Raw genomic sequence first — 17,940 nt, 5'->3', positions numbered from 1 at the left:
AGCATTGCCTGCTCTTCCAAAGGTCCTGAGTTCAATTCCCAGCAACCACATGGTGGCTCATAACCATCTGTAGTGAGGTCTGGTGCCCTCTTCTGGCCTGCAGACATACACACAGACAGAATATTGTATACATAATAAATAAATAAATAAATATTTTTTTAAAAAAGAATTCTAGGTAAGTCCAAGAAAAAAGTTCACCATTAAGTCATTAGGGAAATACAAATTAAAACCACAATGTTCATAAGCATCCCAGACTGGCTAGAGTCAAAAGACTGAACACACCAATTATAGAGAGGTTGGCATGGCTGGCAGAAGTGAGAGGAGTACGGTAACCTCAGAAAAGCAGTGGGGAGTTGTGCCAGGCAGCTCCACAGGCCTCTCGGTCCGGAGGCTCTGTGTTCTCCCCTGGGCATCACCCAAGGGAAGTCAAAACAGCTATCCACAAGTCTTGTGCTAAATTCTAGCAGCATTGTTCATGGTGGCTTTCTTCATAAAAGCCAAAAACTGGAAATAGCTAGGGGTGGTGGTACACACCTTTAATCCCAGCCCTCGGGAAGCAGAGGTAGGCAGATCTCTGTGAGTTCGAGGCCAGCCTGGTCTACATAGTGAGTTCTAGGCCAGCCAGGTTGCACAGTGAGACCCTGTCTCAAAAAATAAAACCAAATAAAACAACTAGAAATAACCCCAGTGCTATCAATAACAGAATTGGCAAAGTGTGCCAGGCATGGTGGCACACATCTATGTTGTCTCGGTACTCAAGAAGCTGAGGTAGAATCGTAACTTTCAGGCCAGCCTGGCAATACATAGTGAGACCCTGTCTCCTCGTCCCACCACCCGATCCCCAAAAGAGAAGAAGAAAATTTCCTGAAATAGGTAAAATGTGGTTTATTTAAAACCAATGTTAAAGTATCTAAAGAAATCTAAAAAGTATGTTGGGGAATGTAGCAGGCCAAGCAGACACATGCAACACACACTTTCTGTTTCTCATCCAATGGGATGAGAAAATAGACACAGATTCGCTGCATGCCTCTGGGAGGAGGGCTGAATACAAAGGCTTTCTGGAGGGAACCGGATATTCTAGGGTGCATAAGCCTGGCAGCCTAAGCTCAGTCCTCGGAACCCACAGAGGAAGGGAGAATCAACTCAACAGAGTCATCCTGTGTCCGTCAGTGTGCGACGCAGCATGCATGCGCTTGCATTCACACACACGCATCCTATGCTTACACAACAGTAGTGAATCCACCTTTTTTTTTTTTTTCCCCCGAGAGGGTTTCTCCATAGCTTTTTGGTTCCTGTCCTGGAACTAGCTCTTGTAGACCAGGCTGGCCTCGAACTCACAGAGAACCGCCTGTCTCTGCCTCCCGAGTGCTGGGATTAAAGGCGAATGCCAAGAAAGAGCTGGCCTCCCCACTCCATGTAAACTGCACTAAACAAACCTCCATCCTGAGGGCTGGATTATCAAGTCAAACGCTTTGCTGTCTGCCTCCTCCGCAGATCTCTTCAGCTGGTTTGCTTGCTTCTACCTCGCAGATGGCAGATGAGAAACTGAGGCTCAGTTTACATTAAGTAACTTGCCTTGAGGAACTTGCTAGAACAGTGAGATCAGAGCTCAGGTGATGGTGACTTCATGACTCTGGGCCGCCCTGTCTCCTCCCTGAGGGCTTACTGTGTTGGCAGCTGACTGGAGACAAGTTCATCAGCCCCAGAAGTCATCGGTGTCAGGATTGTGCCGGGACCCAGAAACCCTGGGGAATGGAGGCCAAGGTTATTCTCACATCTGCCTAGTTTGGGGTAGGGAGCTGAGAGTGTAGCTTTGTCTATTTTTGATGAAACTCAAGATCTCTAGTATGCTAGACAAGCACTCTTTTCTGAGTTATAGCCCTAGTCCTAAATTTTCTATTTTTATTTATTTATTTATTTAGAGTGTATGGGTGCTGTGGGATAATTCTCTTGTACACTGTAAGGATTTGTCACTTGTATTAGTTTAATAAAATGCTGATTGGCCAGTAGCCAGGCAGGAAGTATAGGTGGGAAGACCAGACTAGGAGAATTCTGGGAAGAGGAAAGGCAGAGAGATACCCTCACCAGCCAGACACAGAGGAAGCAAGATGAGAATGCCTTACTGAGAAAAGGTACCAAGCCAAATGACTAGACATAGACAAGAGTTAAGAGTTAATTTAAGTTGTGGGAGCTAGTTAATAATAAGCTCAAACAGCTTATAATTAATATAAGCCTCTGTGGGTTTCTTTGAGACTGAACAGCTGCAGGACCAGGTGGGACAGAAACTTCTGTCACAGTATGGGTGTTTTGCCTATATGTGTGCATGTGTACCACATGGATGCAGTGCCCTCAAAGGCTAGAAGAGGGCATTAAATCCCCTGGCACAGATGGCTGTGTATTTTGGATGCTGGGAATCAAACCTTAGTCCTCTGGAAGAACTGCCGGTGCTTTTGACCCCTGAGTCATCTCCAGCCAGCCCTTTTGCTACCTTTTTGAGACAGTGTTCTCATTCTGTAGCCTAGAATGGCTCTGAGCTCATGAAGTGAGCTATCTCCTGAGTACATGGATTACTGGGATAAACCATCACATCTGGTTCCCAAAAGTATACGTTTTAACTTTTTAAATATTTATTTATTTATTTATGATGTATACAATATTCTGTCTGTGTGTATGTCTGCAGGCCAGACATCATTACAGATGGTTGTGAGCCACCATGTGGTTGCCGGGAATTGAACTCAGGACCTTTGGAAGAGCAGGCAATGCTCTTAACCTCTGAGCCATCTCTCCAGCCCATGTTTTAACTTTTGTATGTAGCTGAAGATGACCTTGAACGTTCTGCTCCTCTTGCCTCTGCCACCCACATTCATTGATCAGCTGTGGCAGCCCATCCTTTTTAAAGGAGAAGGCATGGACAGCCCATAACCTGGAGCATCATTGCCCTATAGTTCAAGCTCTTTACAGCTGTCTCGATTTGTTTGCTGACCTTGAGCCCATCAATCTGCCTGCTGGGCCTGACCTTGTGTGCCACCACGCCTGGCTCTCCATCTGCTTTTAGAAGGCGAGGCCTGGTTGTCTGTGAAGAAAGGAGCTGGCCCATCAACCTCCCAGCTATTGCATGTTGTCCATCTTACCTGAGAGACCCCACTCCAGACTTACCACCTCCCTTCTTGTCAATGCGGAGCAACAATGTCCAACTCTAACGGTGAGCAAGCTGTTTCATGTTAGAGGAACACACATGAGAGCTGGATTCTGACTGGATTAGCTCCCGGAGCAACTAAAGCAGTCACTCTATAGTTTTGTGGTCTAGGGTCGCCTGGAACTCTCCCTCTTCCTGCCTCAGTTCCTGCAAGTGTTGGGATTCCAGCCATGTACCACCATGAAGGACTTCTAAACTATTTGGGCTTTTATTTTGTTTGTTTTGTTTAGTTTTTTTGGGGGGTGGTGGTTTTTTTTTCTTTTTTTTTTTTTCAGACAGGATTCCTTCCTTCCTTCCTTCCTTCCTTCCTTCCTTCCTTCCTTCCTTCCTTCCTTCCTTCCTTCCTTTCTTTCTTTCTTTCTTTCTACCTGGAGGGACAGCCATGGGTGCTGGGAACCGAACTCTTATATTCTTGGTTGTGAGCCTAGCCTTTAACAGCTGAGCCATCCTTCCAGGCCGATAGGGTTTCTCTGTGTAGCTTTGGAACCTGTCCCAGAACTTGCTCTGTAGACAAGCCCTGCCCCTGCCTCCCGAATGCTGGGATTAAAGGATGCACCACCATTGCCCGGCCTCTAAACTGGTTGTAGTGCACACAGTGGCTCACCTGTCTCAGTGGCCGTGGCCATGCTCAGCCATCCCCTGTTTAAAGAGCAGTGTCACTTCTATTGTTGTTGGACAACACTCTCCTGTGATTTGAGAGGACTCAGATGAAGCCTTGGTTCTCTCAGAAAGCTGGTCTCTTGGGGGGGGGGCTATACACATGTCCAATGTCCCCAGCTACTGTCCACCGCGGAGAGGCACCATCTGGGAATCCCCTTCTGCCCTTAGAAGTCCCAGGATGGGTTTCATGATCTGTGTTTTCCCAGGAACTGGCAAAGGATACTGCGAGTGAGTCATTCTTTTCTTGGCGAGCTCTACTCCAAAAGCTTGGGGTGCGGGGTGCGACAAGATGACCAATAACCTCTTGAGGGCCTCCCTGCCCCCACAGGCTGGAGCCTGTGAGTTCCTGGAACCGAGCAGTGGCTGAAATTCTGGAGAGTGTTGGGGCTAGCACAGCTCTGAATGATGACCTTATGGATGTTGCCTTAGTGGGAAAGGGCCATCTAACCAGGGGCCACGCCTTACAGACCTCTGCTGGAGGGAGGTCTAATGTCCTTTTGTCTTTCTGCCACTCAGGGACCCTGAGACTTTGTACTGTAGTAACTCACTCTGCTTCCCCAGTCAGAGGATGATGGAAGCCCTTCTTAGCAAAGGAAAGAGGAGTTTGAGCACCCAGGACTGTCTGGCTGCACACCAAAGCCCTTTCTCTGCCCAGACCTTGTTCTGACACTGAAGAGGGTGTTACCCATGGATAGATGGTCTTGAAGTATATAAGAAAATGAAACGACAGGCTGGAAAGATGGCTCAGCAGGTAAGAGTACTGACTACTCTTCCAGAGGACCCGAGTTCAATTCCCAGCACCCACATGGCAGCTCACAACTGTCTATAACTCCAAGCTCTGACACCCTCATAGACATACATGTAGACAAAACACCAATGCACATAAAATAAAAAATAAATTATTCTTTAAAAAGAAAGAAAATTAACCGAACAAGCCAATAAACATGAGGTGGGGTCATAATGCTGTTAGCTGGTGAGCAGGAAGGCGACAGTGTAGTGGCCAGGAGACCCTGCTATTCTGGCACCTGTGCCTTTGTTTGTCCTCATCTCTGATGTGGGAGTGGTTTCTTATTAATAAAGAAACTGCCTAGGCCCCTTGATAGGCCAACCCTTAGGTGGGTGGAGTAAACAGAACAGAATGCTGGGAGAAAGAAGCTGAGTCAAGGAGTCGCCATGATTCTCCTACCTGACACAGACGCAGGTTAAGATCTTCCCTGGTAAGACACCTCGTGGTGTTACAGGGATATTAGAAATGGGTTAGATCGATATGTAAGAGCTAGCCAATAAGAGGCTTGGAACTAATGGGCCAGGCAGTGTTTAAAAGAATACAGTTTCCGTGTAATTATTTCGGGGCATAAGCTAGCCATGCGGGCGGCCAGGTGCCGGGGACGCAGCCTCGCCACTCCTACTACAACACATCTCCAGTGCTCAAGGACACCAGGGCTCTTCCACAGAGACTCTGGGTTCTGATGAAGTCCTCGTTTGTTCCCAGAGAGCCTAGCACCTAGAAGGATGAAGCCCACTTATTCTCTCCACCTTCTGCAGCATCTCTCCAGCATCCCTAGGTCCTGCCTGTCTCCTGGGTACTTGCTGGACATGTCTTTCCTGCCCTGTTCTTCCCGGAGACTGTTCCTGGGAGTCCCAGGCATTTTTTAACAGGTTCCTCCAGAAGCCGGTGAGACAGGAGAGCTCCCTGGATGTGTCTGGCTTTCTCACACTACGCGCCTTTCTGAGCCTGGTTCCTCCGAAGTGGAATGGAGGTAATAGCAGCACCTTTCTCTAAGGGCAGCTAGAAAGTTTGACCTTTAGAATCTGGTCCAAACCCGACTGATTCCTCCCTTACGTGAATAGGAAGTTCCTAACACTCCCACCTCCCCTCCCTTGGCAATCAGCAGCTTCCCCACTCACCCTGAAGCCTGGGGATCAGTCTCCATTGCTCTCTCTGACGCCCACACTCCTGATCCACCAGCAAGCACTGGGGGTGCTTCCTCTGTATAGACTCCAATCACTTGCTCTCCCATCACCTCCTCTGCCCCTGATGAGCCACTGTCACCCACTCCCGAATGACTCCCCACCGTATGTATCTGCTGGCCTCCCCTGCCTCTCTCCACCCCTCCATCTGGCTGTCAATTGGGACCTTCTAGAAACAGACCCTGGAACATTGGGTCACAGACTGCCTCTTCAGCTACTATCCCCGGGGATTCCACACTTTGCCCCTTTCTACAGTCCAGGCCCTCGGTTCTGTTAAGGGCTCCAGGTTCACCTCTCACTGGTCTCCATCTGCCACCACCAGGGGGATCAGCTCAAATCCACCTGTGCATGGCCTCTGCCTGAAGGCCTCTCCTCGGGTCATCAAATGGGCCCTTCTCAGCCTTCAAGCTTTCCAGAATTGCTCTCTTCTGTGTGTTCCCCCTGACCTCCAGTTGGCTGAGCTCTCTCCCTCTTCCCCACCCACTATCTCAAACATCAACTTGTGAACTCCCCAGCCTTGTGTTTAACCAGTGCCCCCAGGCTGAACCCTGAATCTGCTCCCAAGGCCTTGGCTAGAGCTGGAAGTGCTTCAGCCTTGCTGAGTTTCTGCTGTCTGGCAGACAGAGGGGCCAGGCTAGTACAGCGGCTGACCCTGGTCCTAGGTGGAGCTGCCCAGGCTAGCCCTCTCCTGCTGTCCTCTGGAGGCAAGATTCCTCCCTGTTGAGACAGAGAGCTCAGGTTTGAGGAGCTGGTTGAGTCAAACAGCCCTGCCCTAAGGCCCAGCAGGTGCAGCTGCCTCAGCTTCATGGGAAGGCTGGGGTGAGCCAGCTCAAGGGCCAGGCAGCTAATTTAACTATTGGATGGTTAAATAATGTCTAATTGTTGAAGTTGTAATGGAAAGTTCAGCACAGACCCCAACATGGCTCAAATATAGGGTGTGGGGAGGACCCTCCCTGATGGTTCAGGGCACCCCCCAACTCAGGCAACTGGACAGAGGTTTATGTCGGACCTGTGGTCCTACTTGGCTGTAGAAGGATCTGGGCTTAGTCGAGCCTCTTCAGGAATTCCCTCCCTGAGGCTCCTCCCTGAGCTGGCAGGGGCCCGCACAGAAGGTGAGGCTTGACACAGGGTGTGACCCAGGATAGAGTAAGCTGGCTGAGTTCCCACTCTGGGAGCCAGAGCTGATAATATAGCCTCAGGCCAGGGCTGAGCTTGCCTGGCACGGCTCCTGCCATCCAGAGGAATCTAGGGTCAGATTCTTGTTACAACAAGTCAGATGTGGTCTGAACAGTCTGGGGCCCTAAGCTAACCGGGGCCCAACCTCTACCCTGTACTCCTGGCAAGCAGGGACAGCACATAGGTGGTCATTACTCATTCCTCGAGAGACAGGGATGGGGTCCATAGGGCTGGGATCCAGAGAGAGCTCAGAAGCGATCAGGAGCTAACCAGGGAGTAGAGGCCAGTGGAGAGGAAGCAGAGGGAAGCTCAAAGGTGAGGGAACAAGCTGACCAGGCCCCGTGTGGCATCTTAAATGTGGGCTTGTTTGATGCCATACAGGGACCCACTGGAGAAAATGGGCTTTGGGAGGGGACCTGGGGTGGTGTCTGGTTGAGCGTTCTGAAAGAGACCAGGGTGGCTGAAGAAGCAGAGGGCATCTTAAGCATGCCAAACCCGGGTTCCAGAAATGATAGGGTAGTCTTTCCTTGCTGGGACCAGTGTGAGGGAAGCGTTGGAGGCTGACCGCACAGCTGCCTGTCCCACGGAGCTTCAGAGGGCAGTACCCCTGAGCGAGGGTGAGGTGTGAGAAGTGAAATCTGGGGCCCGGAAAGACAACTCAGCAGTTAAGAACATTCACTGCCCTCAAATAAAAATTTAAAGCTCATCAGATGCATGACCTTGCAAGCATGGTTTGGTTCCTAGCACCCACATGGTAGCTCACAAACATCCATAACTCCAATCCCAGGGCTCCTACATGATGCCCCCTTCTGGCTTCCCCAGGCACGGGGCACACACGTGGTACACCGACATACATGCAAACGAAACACACGCATCAAATAAATAAATAAATCTAAATTTTTCTTTAAAATGAAATCTGAAGGTTCATTTTCAAAGGTACCTTGGACCAGCTCAGATCAAGCTATAAGTGAACAGAAAACACTAGAGCCTGCTAATCCCTGCTTGCCCAGCTGCCCACCCCCACTTAAATTCTAAAATGCCCTCCGGTGCCCACCCCAAACTAGAACTAGACTTAACGTTTGCTTGCAAGGTCATGCATCTGATGAGCTTTAAAATTAACTGGATGTAAAGCAGAGACAAACGACAAACCCACGCACAGATTCTATTGAGAAAAAGCCAACCGGGAGCTATGGAGGGGGAGAAGGGACCTTGAGGACTCTGGATTGTGCCCCTGCCCATTCAATAGGAGAAAGGCGAGAAAGGGTCATAGGTCAGGGTTTATAACCCGTTCTCTGCATTCAGTCTGTAGCTTGCCTGCTGTGCTAAAGTCATAAAATAAGCTGTCTTCTCCTCTCTCTACTCTGAGACTAATGTTCTTATTATGAAGTGAGGATCACAGACTCTAGGGGCTGATTCTTCTTGAATGGAACCTTCTCTTCTGTTCCTTCTTCCTGGTCTCTCTTCTAGCATACTCTTTGCTTTTCTCCCCTTCTGGGACCATCCAAAACTACTAATCTCTACTTTCCCTCAGGAGAAGCGGACTAAGATTCCGTGAATCCACCGTGCAGGAGCTTCCCCAGGCCAACATTAGCCCCAACCCCCCAACCTGGGAACACCAAGGATTCCACTACTCAGAACAGGGTCCTTCCCAGGGGACTCATGGACAACGCCAGGGTGTCCAGGGACACACAGGGAAGGGGTCGAACATCGCAGAAGAAAACTGAGTGCTCTCCAAACATTTCCTTATGAAGCTCCTCTCAGACGACCGCTCTGCCCCCAGACAGCAACTGAGGATATTGTATTTGTCCCTTCTATTTTCTCCATGCCCACAGTTTGAAAAATACATGGATGAGGTTATGTCATCAAGACTACAATATTTTAAATCCAGGTATCATAGATTATGCCTTTTATCCCAGGACTTGGCGGCTTGGGAGATTGTCATGAATTCTAGGCTAGCCTGAGAAACATGAGGCCCTGACTCAACCAATCATCACCACAAAGGCCAGCAAGATGGCTCAGTGGGTAGATGCACTTGCCACAAGCCCAACAACCTGAGCTCGGTAGTACAAGATAACTGACACTATAAGGTGTCTTCTGTTTTGTTTATTTTGAAACAGGGTCTCTCTGTGTAGCCCTGACTGGTCTCCTTGTGTGGACCAAGCTGGGCTCAAACTCACAGCGATCTGTCTGTCTCTGCTTCGAGAGTGCTGGGATTAAAGGTGTGCACCACCACGTTCTGTCAGCAAGCTGTCCTCTGAACTCCACACATGCATACACACAGACACACACCCACAAGCGGGCAGGCACACACACACACACACACTCACAGAAAATAAATAAATGCAATAATAATAATAAATAAAATAACAACTACTTATCCTCCGCAAGCAAATGCGAGAAGCAAAGTCAAGCAGGATTAACCCAGTCTCCAAAGCTGCTTTTAAACACACTGTTCAGTCTCCTGCTGGTCCCCACTTCGGGGACCCCATATCAGAGCCTTGTGTGAGCCCCTTTATGGTTCGTCATGGAAGAACTTTGTTGCGATGGGGTTAAACTGGGGTGAGCTGGGATGGGGCTAAGCTGGGGTGAGTTAGAGTAGGGAAGAATGAATGGTTTTCCTTACCTGGTCCACCAGTTACTGGATTGGTCATTGGTCACCCTGACTTTGGTCACCTGATTTAAGGAAGTATTGGCCAGGTGTGTCCACTGTCCAGTTAGCTGCCCTCCCTGTTCCTTTGCTCACTGTCCCCGTTGGTACACACAAGGAGCAGGACTTGGCTCCTCTCCCTCATGGAGGACAGGTCGCATTTTTCTGTTGAGCACTCAGGCAGACAGACTGCATTCCATCTCCTGGGGGAAAGTAGAGAGAATCTACGGAGGTGCAGACAGACCTGAGGGAGGGCTCTCAGGGCGGCGGGGAGTGGCGGCTAGCCCTTCAGGTGTGAAAGGCTCCCAGCAGGAGTCTTCTGCCGCGTTTGAGCCCAGATTAGGGACGCCTGAGTCTAGCAGGCCCCACCCGTCCATCACCAGTCACCATCTCCAGTTAAGTTACCGCACTGAGCCTCTTTTCTCCTCCATCCCGGGGAAAGACTGTTATCTCCACTTCCCTAGCGAAGAACAAAGGACTGTTCTGAGGCTACACTCAGGCGCTATCAGTGAGGGCATTGTCTTTGTAATTATCCCCCCCTCCACACCCGGAATCCCCCCCACCCGCTCCTCCACTGCCCCCCTCCCCCCGGGGCTCCTTCGCACAGCAGGTTTCTAAACTGCTCTCACTGGAGGAAAATCTCTGCTCTTGTTGCAGACTTCCCGCCTGCCCTCTGCCCTCCTGTCAGGCCTGGGGGATGGGGAGGGATCAAGGGCCTGACTTCTTTCAAGTTTCTTCACAGACAATCTAGAGGAAGGAGGCCTGGGCTGGAGGTCCCCACCCCTCTGCTCTGGGTGGCCTTGGGAAGCTGTCTGACCCTCTCTGGGCCAGAAGGGAGCGAATCGATGAGCAGCTGAGTTTATTGGCACTTGGCCTTCTTGAGGGACTGATGGGACTGGATATCTCTCTGCTTTCCCACGAGCAAATTTAATCTTTTCCCCCTCCAGTGCTGAGGACCCTCCTGCATGCTATACGAGCATGCTTCCACTGAGTTGTATCCCTGGTCATTTGCTGCTTTTAATTCTGAGACAGGATGTCACTAAGCTGCCCCGGCTGGTGTTATCATTGTAGTCCAGGCAGGGACTGACTTCTGAGTCTTGGGCCTCAGCTTCCTTGGGTAGCAGATTGACAGATGAGACTCCTGTCTGCTCTTGATTCCGTGCTCTCTCCTCTCTTCCCTGGTCAGTGGGTAGGTGGAGGAATGACTACACTTCCTGGTGGCCAGCCTCTAAAGAGATGTCACTCATGCCTCTGCCTATTTTCTGACTCACAGAAGGTTGAGTTGTGTTAGGTGTTAGCTGTCCAAGACACTTGACCTCATTCCTACAACACAGATCCGTGGTCATGCTCACAGACCACGCATTCACACACAGCTCACTGTGTTCTGGCCCCCTGGGCCTGCCATCACCTGCCTGCTCAAGCTTGGTTCCTGATCCCGTTGATGTTGATGCTGGTTCCCCCTGCACCTGCTAAAGAAGTCAACCCCCAGGTACCCTTTAAACTGTCTTGGGTCCTCGAGGATGGAGAGTCATAGGAAACTGTACCAGACTACCCGTGTGGCCCCATTGAACACCTGGTGGCCTCATCTATATTTCTGTTTTCATGACCTGAACCATGTCTATAGAGCAACAGGCCAGGCGGAGGCCAGGAGGTATGGTTTTTACGTGTGCCCAGGTCACATCAGGAATAGGAAGCAGTGCGGCCTGGAATCCTCTTTCTGCAAAAGTTGGAACTGTGTAACCTCTAATGATGGGGAATGGAGATGGGCTGTTAGCAGACCAGACTTAGTCACTTCTAAATATGTAATCTGGTATGGCTCCCCCTCTTCCTCAACCTGACAAGCCCTGCAGGACAGGTGACCTAGACCAGATAAAAATTACTTTCACTGGTCAGGGAAAACGGGACACACGATGGTCATCAGGCCTACGCTGGAGTGTAATATACTATAGATGTGGGGGACATGCCCTGTCCATCCTTGTAATTTGACTTAAGATAGAGCCCATAAAACCAGCAATAATAGGCCCCAATAAGGCACTGGACCCAAATCCTACTCCCCCACCCACAAAGAGACTGGTGCCCCAGCACTCGCTCTAACCACACTTTCACCTAAAACATGGGCCCCAGATGCCTTAGCTATCACCAAGCCTTCGGTGCCAGAACAACATCCCCTCCTAGAGCTTCTAACCAAGACTTATACGGTTCTAAACTCCTCACGGCCGACCCTAATCAACTCCTGTTGGCTCTGTTATGGCGCGGCTTCCCCTTATTATGAGGGAATTGCTGTCCAGGGCCTTATTCAAGAAGCAGCTAAGTCTGATGAATGTCGCTAGCATCACCACACTCTCTAACCCTGGAACAAGTAACAGGACAGGAGCTTTGAATAGGTAAAGTTCCCGCTGCCAAGGCTTTTCTTTGCAATTCACCTTATCTCCCACAGCCACTGCGGAGCACCTAATCCCCCACAATGATACCTGGTGGGCATGCTCCTCGGGGTTAACTCCTTGTGCACATTCTTCAGGTCTAAAGGAGTCTAACGGATACTGTGTCCTCATCAGACTGGTACCTGGCTCCTTTATCACAACTACCAAGGTTTCCTGGATAGAATGGAGCAGGATGCTGGTCTAACCAGAATAAACAGGGAGCCCGTAAGCACCCTTACACTCAGTATCTCTCTCTCTCTCTCTCTCTCTCTCTTTTTTTTTTTTTTTTTTTTTTTTTTGATTTTCGAGACAGGGTTTCTCCGTAGCTTTTTGGTTCCTGTCCTGGAACTAGCTCTTGTAGACCAGGCTGGCCTCGAACTCACAGAGATCCACCTGCCTCTGCCTCCCGAGTGCTGGGATTAAAGGCGAGCGCCACCACCGCCCGGCCCACTCAGTATCTCTTGAGGGCAAGCCTCGCAGGGCTGGGGACAGAAACTACCTCTCTTCTGTCCCAAAGTGAACATTACTCTGCTTTGCGAGAAGCTATAGATATTGACACAGAGCGCCTAGAGACCTCAGTCTCCACTTGCAGGACTCCCTCTCCTCACTGGCTGAAATAGAAGGGGACTGGATCTAATCCTTTTACAACAGGGAGGACTGTGTGCAGCTCTGGGAGAAGAATGCTGTTTCTGTACAGACCATTCAGGATGTGTAAGGGACACCATGGCCAACGTGCGGGACTTACAAAGAGAAAGAAAGAAAGGAAAGCCAACCGAGGATGGTTTGAATCCTGGTTATTAGTTCTCCCTGGTTGACTACTCTCATCTCCATTCTGACGGGACCCCTGGTAATTTTGCTGACACTGCTGACTTTCGGACCATGTACACTCAATAGGCTAGTCCAATTTATGAAGGAAATATTGGGGACCATCCTACTTATGGTGCAGTGCTCTCAGAACTATAGACCCCTCAGGACAGAAGATACCTATGAACTAACTATAAGAGACCCAGGATTGAGCCGATCTACAAGAAAAGGGGGGAATAAAGGGACAAAACCAACTCCATTTTGTGCTAGGCCCCAAGGTGGATATCAGCAGGACGGAAAGTCCCCTAGACTGGAGTCAATCAGTGAGTCACCTGTACCCCTTATTCCCATAACTGTAGATTTGTGGGTTTTTTTGTTTCTATAAACCCTGCCTAAGAACAGTGGGGCACCTTCTCTGGCCCCCATTGCATAGGTGTGTGAAACGAGGTCCCTACCGCAGTTTGTACTGCACAATTAAACCTTGCTTTTGCATTTCAGTGAATCTGTGTCTGGTGGTCTTGGGGCCTCGGCAACTTGGGTGCAATAGAACCACGTGTGTGTGGTGTACTGTGTGTGCACACGTGGAATCGCGTGTGTGGTGGTGGTGTACTGTGTGTGCATATGTGGAACTGTGTGTGTGGTATAGTGTGTGTGCATATGTGGAACCGTGTGTGTGGAGTGGTGTACTGTGTGTGCATATGTGGAACCGTGTGTGTGGAGTGGTGTACTGTGTGTGTACATGTGGAACCGTGTGTGTGGAGTGGTGTACTGTGTGTGCATATGTGGAAACCAGGGCAGGATGTCCAGTGTCCTCCTCCTTTGCTCTTCATCTCATTCCCTTAGGCAGGACCTGACACTGCACACGAATCTCGCTTTTTGGGCTGGATCAGCTGACCAGGGAGCTCTCAGGATTCACCTGTCCCCGCCCTCCACCGCTGGGGTTTTCTGCACATGTGCTGGGCCTGGCCGAAGATTCAGACTCAGATCCCCATGCTTGTACACTGAACAAGTGCTCTGACCCACTGACTCATCCTCCACGGCTGGGTGTGCAGTCTTGGACAACATCCACACAAGCAGAGTCGGCCAGAGCTCGGCAAAATGGCTTCTGCCTGGGTCTCGGCTCCTGGGAGGATGAGACAGGAGGGCTGTTGAAAGTCTGAGTGAGGCCAGTGTGGCCTACAGAGAGAGACCAATCTGGGGATGGGGGAGCATCCACCATGTGTTAGCGATTGGTACTGGAAGGCAGCCTCTGTAGACATTCCAAGCCTGGCCCCGAACATTTGATGACAATGATATGCAGGCTCGAAGCAGTAAGTTGCTGTTTCATTAACACAAAGCAAAATAATCCCCACAATCATCTGTCTGCCAGGCCGACCAGCAACCCTCCCACCATATTCTGCAAAGTGGTGGCATGGCCACTCCCTTGTGACTGACGAGTAAACTGAGGCCCACAGAAGGAGGCCCACAGCCAGTGACAGAAAGAGTTGCTTCTTGTACTGTTAGAGTCTGTGGATACTATGTCAGCGTGTCTTCCACAGCCAGCTGGCCAGTGACCACTAGATGCTGGGCATAGACCAGGCCATGGTTCCTGCCCTCAGGGTGGGAACAGACACACCCAGAACGGGCTTGGGTTGTGCCTCTATCAGGGCGTGTCTTCAAGCATGTCCTGGAGGACATGGCTCTTACCCAGGATCTTGAAGGCCTGGGAGGGTGGGGAGGCTGGTGATAGGGGTGGGCATTCCGGGTGGGGGTTACCGACTGAGCAAAGGCCTGGCAGGGATGGTTAAAAATAAAGAGAACTCTGAAAGCTCAACAATGAAACCATTGTTGCTGGCCATTGTTTCTGAGAACCTCCAAGCTAGAGGTAGCTCCAGGTGTGGGCTGCATGGGCAGCAGGGCCAACACCAGTCTCCCTGTTTTCCTGGACACGGTCAAACCCAGCTTGCCTCTCTGTACCCAGCCTTCTGGAGCTGTGTTTTCCTTCTCCAGTTTGCAGGATTTTTGCATTCTGAGCTCAGAAAGATAGCATGCTCTAGGCAATTTATAGATTTGCAAAGCTGTGGCGTTGAGGCCTCAACCCAAGCCTGCGGGTCCAAAGTTTGTGCTTTGGAGCTTTATCGTCTCAGCCCTAGAAACGCCCAGAACTTTCTGGGGGAACTTCTGGCAATGGTTTTAGTGATATGCTGGCAAATATTTAACAACCAACTCTCTGGAAGAAAGAGAAACTAAGGCATGGTTTGTCAAATTTCTCTATTTCCGAGTAGAACATACTTCCTTGGAGGCCGATGCCTGACGTCACTAATTGTGATACTGGGAAGGACAACGGTCGCTAAGTTCATGCAAGCCTCTGAGAACCAGCTTCAGCACCTCATCGGAGAGTATCCACCCTCCCCCCAGCCCACTGTGGCCAGTAAAGGCCATTAGACAAGACTTGGGCAGGGAAGAGGGCGGAGAAACCTGCTCCTCCAGCTAGGGCTTGCCGAGGGGAGACCTGGGAAACAGCCGTTAATCTTTAAGCAAGCCTTGCAAACGGGAGTGGCTAGTTTGCCTGTTGTTCCTGAGGAACCCTGAGTAGTCCCATCCCCTCTTCGGGCCTAGGTGGGCTACCCTGGCGGCTCAGCAGCGCAGCCTTCGGTTCTTTGGTCTCGTCCACTCCCGCTTCACGACGGGAGGGGGCTGGAACAGGAAGCTGATGGACTGAACGAGCCCTGGGGCACCTGGCCTAGATGTGAACTCAGATCAGCCTGACTCAAAGTTTTGCTTCTTCCTGGCCTCCTGGGAGACAGATTGTACCCTGAGGCCGGAGCAACTTACCTTCATTCAAGAAGGACGGGAACCTGCCCTTCGTAAGGATTTCTGTTAGGAGAAGCCCAGGCCTGGTGCCACATCACCTGGTTGGGTCTCAGTTGCCCATCTGTGAGACGGAAGCACTTTCAAGCAAAGAAGATAGCTAGTCAGACCCATCCTAGAGGGAAAAGGAGGAATCAAAGGTGGACCTCCTCAATACCCCCTAAGAAGCAGCCTTAGAACCTGGGCAGGGATTGTAGTGTGTGTCAGGGGGTGGTGTTCGAGACCAACCTGAAGCCATACCCCCCCCCCCCCGTCCCATTTTCCTTCTCTACTTCCTGTCCAGTTGGTTCTGCTGTCCTTAGTGGCTGGCTACCTGCACACTATCCCCCAGATGTGCATGGTCTCCCGATGCACTAGAAATGAATTTAGGCTTGGCCTGATGCTTGCAGTCCCTGTCCTACTGAGGCAGAGGCTGGAGGTGGTCACAAGTTCAAGGCCAGGCTGGGACACGTAGTGAGCCCGTTTCGCCTCTTGATACATTGGAATAATGCTGCCTCTTCTCCTTACTCCGTCTGTCTGGTCCCGGTCTCCGGTTAAAGACACCCAGGTCAAGGCTGGTGTAGCCGGTGCCTCAGTTTTCGTGTCTGGAAGGTAGTGCTAGCCATCGGTGCGTAGCTCAGGTAGCTAGGGTGGAACCCTAACGTGCTCCCCAGGCGGCCGAGGTGGGCGCGTGGCGTGGAGGGCGCTCCCGCCGACGGAGCTGCGGGGAGGGGGCTGGGTGCGGAAGGCGCGGGCCCGGCTCGCGCAGCAGGTCCCCCGGGTCGCCGGCGGGGCCCGGGTCCGCGCTTCCTCCTTTCTCCGGCTCGCCGCGGCCGCGGCCCCTCCTCCCGCGCGCTCCCTCCCCCTCGCCGCTGCCGCCGCCGCCGCCTCCTCCCTTTCTCTAGGTCTGTCTTTCCCGGCCCGGAATCTACCCGGCCGCCCCGCCGGAGCGGCCAGGCCGCCGCCCGCCAGCGCCGCGCGCTCCGCTGGGGTCCGCCCGGGCGCGTCCGGAGCCCGCGGCCGCCGCGCAGGTGAGCGCCCCCGCCCCGCCGGCCCCGCGCCCCGCTGTGGGCTCCCGCCCTGCCCACTCCCCGCCGCGGCCCGCGACCTGCCCGCCGCGGCCTTTTGTTGGGATGCGCGGGGGAAGCCGGGAGGGGCGCGGGGGGCACCGGCGCGTGGGGACCCTCGGTCGCGGAGTCCCCGGCCCGGCTAGGCCACATCTGAAAACCCGGCCGATCGGCGCCGCCCGCGACCGCGGCTTGCGGGGCCCAACGCCCCCGGCCCGGAGTGGGTGGTGGGGGTGGGGTGGGCGCTGGGGACTGGACGCCTTGCCGGTCACACGACCCAAGGAGGTCTCGGGGCCTCGGTTAGGGCCTGGTGCTCCTTCCTGGCCTGGAAGAGACTGGGCCACTCTGCCCCCTGCCCCCCCCCCCCCTGCCCCCTGTCTCGCCCCTGCTTAGGCCCAGCGACCGGCCGGCTCAGAAGTTGGCCAAAGTTTTGGGGTTTCACTACTACCACTAGGTCCACTTGCCCACCCGGGCAGGTACTGGAGGTGAGTTTGTGTACCCTGCTAGGACCACCACTTGTCATGCTGTGTGTCTTGGGGACAACTACCTTCGCTCTCTGAGCCAAGGCCCTCCTCAGTGATGAGTGGTTCTGGCCAGGCTGAAGGGTGGAGTGCACAGAGGGGACTCACCCCTGGTTAACCCTTAAACCTCTAGGGTATTCAGAGGATGGAAAGTGGACAGAGGCGTGTGAGGCTTATGGGGTCCTGAACAAGGTCTTCCCAGCCCCACAAACTGCCCAATAAAGGCAATGGTGATGGGTTCACCTGGGTGGAGGTCAGGTTCAGTTTCCAAGGTGGGCATGGGGGCAGGACACGCATGGGGGTTGGGGGCTCTTTCCTGACTTGTGACTCCAGGTATCTAAGTTTCTTGTTTTTCTGCATGATCTGAGCCGGGGCTGCTCCTTGGACCCGTCCCATCAGTGACAGGGTCCTCGGGTGACTATTCCCTGCACTTCCGGAGCTAAGGCGTTGTCATACATGGGGGGGGGGCTCAATAAATCATCTGGAGCCTACACGAGATGGCTGGGGTGCTTGTGACAGCCACCCACTGAAGAGGGTAACCCTGCCTCAAAGGGTGCCCTAGAGCCCCTTCAGAAAGAAACAGCGGAACATCCTCCAGCCGCTCAAAGCTGGGTGAACATAGTCCGCTTTTGGGTTCCCTTTGGCCTCA

The 17,940-nt window shown here is 52.1% G+C and overlaps 1 protein-coding gene across 1 annotated transcript in view; it reads left to right on the top strand.

The window, feature by feature from the left end:
* Positions 1-16,588: 16,588 nt before the first annotated feature.
* Positions 16,589-17,940, top strand: part of Src (SRC proto-oncogene, non-receptor tyrosine kinase) — a 44,930-nt gene continuing 43,578 nt past the window's right edge. The window contains exon 1 of the mRNA XM_050151161.1: positions 16,589-16,734. The gene's annotated coding sequence lies outside the window, so the exon portion shown is untranslated. The remainder of the gene's footprint in view (positions 16,735-17,940) is intronic.

This window comes from Alexandromys fortis, unplaced genomic scaffold, assembly GCF_014885135.2.
Source record: "Alexandromys fortis isolate MF-2015 unplaced genomic scaffold, M_Fortis_MF-2015_v1.1 scaffold_27, whole genome shotgun sequence".
Classification (NCBI taxonomy): domain Eukaryota; kingdom Metazoa; phylum Chordata; class Mammalia; order Rodentia; family Cricetidae; genus Alexandromys; species Alexandromys fortis.
Note: the sequence above shows the minus strand (reverse complement) of the source record. Positions and strands in the feature narration are given on the sequence as shown.